The 3,754-nt window shown below is 38.1% G+C and overlaps 1 pseudogene; it reads right to left on the bottom strand.

Annotated features, from left to right (window-relative positions):
- Positions 1 to 641: 641 nt before the first annotated feature.
- LOC141516025 (fructose-bisphosphate aldolase A pseudogene) lies at positions 642 to 1,697 on the bottom strand (annotated as a pseudogene).
- Positions 1,698 to 3,754: the final 2,057 nt, after the last annotated feature.

The raw sequence follows: 3,754 nt of genomic DNA on the forward strand, positions 1-3,754 counted from the left end.
TCATGAAGGAAATTCCTTATAGATCAGAATTCATCAAGTAGGAGCTCATGATTCTTTGAAACATTAAGAAACAAAGTCCAAAGAATGAAAGGCAGAGAAGAAAATGTAAAATACCTTGGGAAAAAAAACCAGCTGATACAGAATAGAGATTAAAGAGAGATAATGTATGAATTATTGGACTATTAAAATAAATGATTAAAAAGCATCTATTACATATCAAGCAATAATGAAGGAAAATTATCCAGCTATCTTAGAACCAGAGAGCAAAGGAAAAACAGAAAAAAGTGGTCATCTTCTAAAAGAAACCCCAAAATTAAAACTCCTTGGAATATTATAGTCAGCTTCCAAACCAAAGAAAGAAATACTAAAAGCAGCCAGAAAGAAATCATTCAAGTATGATGGAACTATGGTTGACATCATATAATATTTAGGAGCTACCATTTTTTCCCTTGTAAAATAGTTTATTGGAAAAAAATTGGTTGAGGAGGGGTCATTAGATTCACCAGAGAGCAACAACAATACCACACAAGTTACAAGTGATGGGAGAGGATAGCACAAACCTCTGGGAACTAAGCCCCTGCCTGGACTGTAAGGGATGGTGCCTGGAGTGTTAGGGCATACCCAGGCGGGAAGGTCTTGACTTAGTAGGCTTGGTTAGAAACAAATACTGACTCGCTGGCTGCAGCTCCTGCCTTTCCACTTAGAGAATACTTACCTTGAGCAGCTTGGCTGTTAGCCATGGATTGTTTGCTGTATTCTTCTTGGGCAGCCTGGACATTTTCCTTTTTTTCCCAGCCCAGGTCTTGAGAGCAGAGGCCAGCTGGGCTCAGCCATAAAAAAAAAAGTCAGGGCCCATGGCTTATGCAAAGGGTAGGCATTGATGGCATTGAGGTTGATGGATCCTCACTCTAACCCCCAGACAGGAAGGTGATACCAATGACTGCAGGAGGCGCAGTCCATTGCAATCTCTTCATGTGAGTATTTTTGGGTACAGGCATGTCCAAGGGTGACCATGTTAGATTTCAGCAAGGTCCCTTCCAAATAGACATGATGGTCACTCAGAGCTTTGTAGACAGCAGCCAGTGACATAGTGACAACTTGCAGATCATGTTCTTCATCAGGGAGGATCTCTGGTGCCACAATAGGGACAAGGCCATTCTGCTGACAAAACAGGCATATTGGGCCAGCTCATCAGCATTCTCCATGATAGCAAGTGAGGAAGGTGTATTCTCCCCAGTCTTCAGTATACAATGCCACTTGGCAAAGTCAGCTCCATCTTTCTTATACTGGGCACAGTGCTCATTCAGCCCATCTAGACCTTGGGTGGTAGGTAGTCTCTCCACTGGTCCCTGCCAGAGGCACAACACCTTTGTCTACCTTGATGCCCATGATGTCACCCTTTGCCTTTAAGACTTTGGGGAAAGAGTGACCATCATCAACTTTCTAGTAGAGTGTCTCATGGAAAAGGATAACACCTCCAATACAGGAGTTCACTCGATCCTCTGCTGTCAGAAGTAACTGCCTATAGAGGTGATGATTTTCCTCTGTGTTCTCAGTTCCAATGGACTGCTTTGCAATGCTACCTGTGGACTCATCTGCTGCCAAGATTCCCTTCCCCAGAGCAACAATTATGTGAACTATCTCAGAGAGTTCTTTTTTTTTCCCTCTGGTGTCAGTGCTGGATATTGGCCAGGCATGTTTTCCTTGACTCTAATGGTTGTTTCCTGGCCTCTGGGCTGGGCAGCAGTCCCTAGTGATGGGCTTACCAGCTGGAAGCACACTGCCTATGGTGGGGAGCGGGACTTCTGCCAGGAGCTACCATTTTTAAGGAAGAAGGGGCTCAGAATATAATATTCTGAAAGGCAAAGGAGGTAGGATTATAACCAAGAATGATCTATAAGCAAAAATAAGTAAGTGGACATTTAATAAAATGGAGGACTTTTTGACCTTTTAAAATAAAATTTAAAAAGCCATAGCTAACTAGAAAATTTAACATTAAAACATGAGAATCAAGAGAAGCATAAAAATATAAATATGTGAGATATCTTTGAAGATTTAATAAGGTTAAACTGATTATATTTTCACATGGGAAGAAAACATGTGACTTCTAAAAACATTATCATCATTAGGGAAAAATAACAACCTTAGCTGGGTCCTCCATAGACTTGTACAAAAAGATATGGAAAAGAACCCCATGATAAATTTGTGAAGGCTCATGGTATAAAGGCAGAATACTGGATCTGGAATTACTTGCATTCATATCCTTATATTTCCTACTGATGTGACCTTAAGCAATATTTTGACTTCCAATGGCCTCAGCTTCATCTGAAAAAATGAAGGCATTTTACGTGAAAGAATATGAAATCCATTTCTCCTCTAACTCTATGATACTCTCGTCCTTTGAAATAAAGACCTGGATGAGTTATTAACCATATATATGGTGGGAGGTCCCATATTAATAGATTATAAATAGGTTATAAATTCTGAAGAGAAAATGGTCAGAAGAATGATTTTAAAAGAAACAAACTTTTCAGTGATTTGAGTATCATATGCCTTTCCTGACAGAAGTTATGACCTAAAGTCAATGCTGAAATGCCTTGGGCTGCAATGCTCACATATTTGGGAAGAACAACATTTCACAAAAGACCTTAAATCAATGTTTATTAAATTTAATTGAGTTGTATCAGTGATTATTAAATATAATTGAGTTGGATTAATTTGACTAGAAGTCATGCCTCCATTTCTTTTGGAGGAGATAAACTCCTGGTGAATGTTTGAATCCATTTTCCACAAAACAGTATCACAAAATTTCAGAGTTGGAAAGGAGTTAGACAGATCCTCTTCATACCTGTAACATAGCTTACATGTCATCTAGGCTTTGCCTAAAGACCTAAAATGAAAGAAAACCACCCACCCTTCATTTAAAAAAATAAATGAAAAATCTCATAAAATGCTTATTTCATTAGGACTGTGATGAATGCTGGGAGGTGAAAATGTTAAAAAGCATGACCAATGTCTGCACTAAATAAGCTTATACTCTAAACAGGGAAAACAACACAAAAATAGATGACCCAATCTTATTGAAGATAGAAGGACAATTTAATATTATTAGGAATAGAGAACAGGGAATGTCAAAAGAATAATGAGTGAAGTTATAGATTTATTTATTTATTACTGTGAATTTTCTAAGAATGATAGCCAAAATTTGATCAAAGTTCCAGAACTAGAAATAGAAAATAGGTATTGAGATGTGTCATGAGTGGTATAAAGATGATTAGGAAGCAATAGCAGCATGATGAATCTAGGTCAAGTTAGTCATAATAAATGCTCACTCATCAAAGATCTGGGGTCACAGGGTAAGAGTGTCTGAGTAGAAGTGGAGGCAACTCCACTTTCTTGAATAGCTCTAATTGTTAGGAAATGTTTTCATGAAGCAGGTTTAGATTAGTTTCTCAGACATCTGCTTCTTGCTCCTGTCTGCCCTCAATAGACAATCAGAAGAAATCAAATTCTTCTTTCCCTTGTCATCCTTTCACATTCTTGAAGACTGCTATCATGTACTTTCTAAGTTTTTTTTTTCATTTTAATAAGCATTTCCCATTTCTTCAACTCAAATTCATATAGCATGATCTTGAGTTTACTTCCCATTCTGGTTGTCTTTTTTGTCCTATGTCTAAGGATGTGTTTCCTAAAATAAAACATGCAAGACTGAACATAATGCTCCAGCTGTCATCTAATCAGGGAAAGGTACATT

Source organism: Macrotis lagotis, chromosome 3, assembly GCF_037893015.1.
Source record: "Macrotis lagotis isolate mMagLag1 chromosome 3, bilby.v1.9.chrom.fasta, whole genome shotgun sequence".
Classification (NCBI taxonomy): domain Eukaryota; kingdom Metazoa; phylum Chordata; class Mammalia; order Peramelemorphia; family Peramelidae; genus Macrotis; species Macrotis lagotis.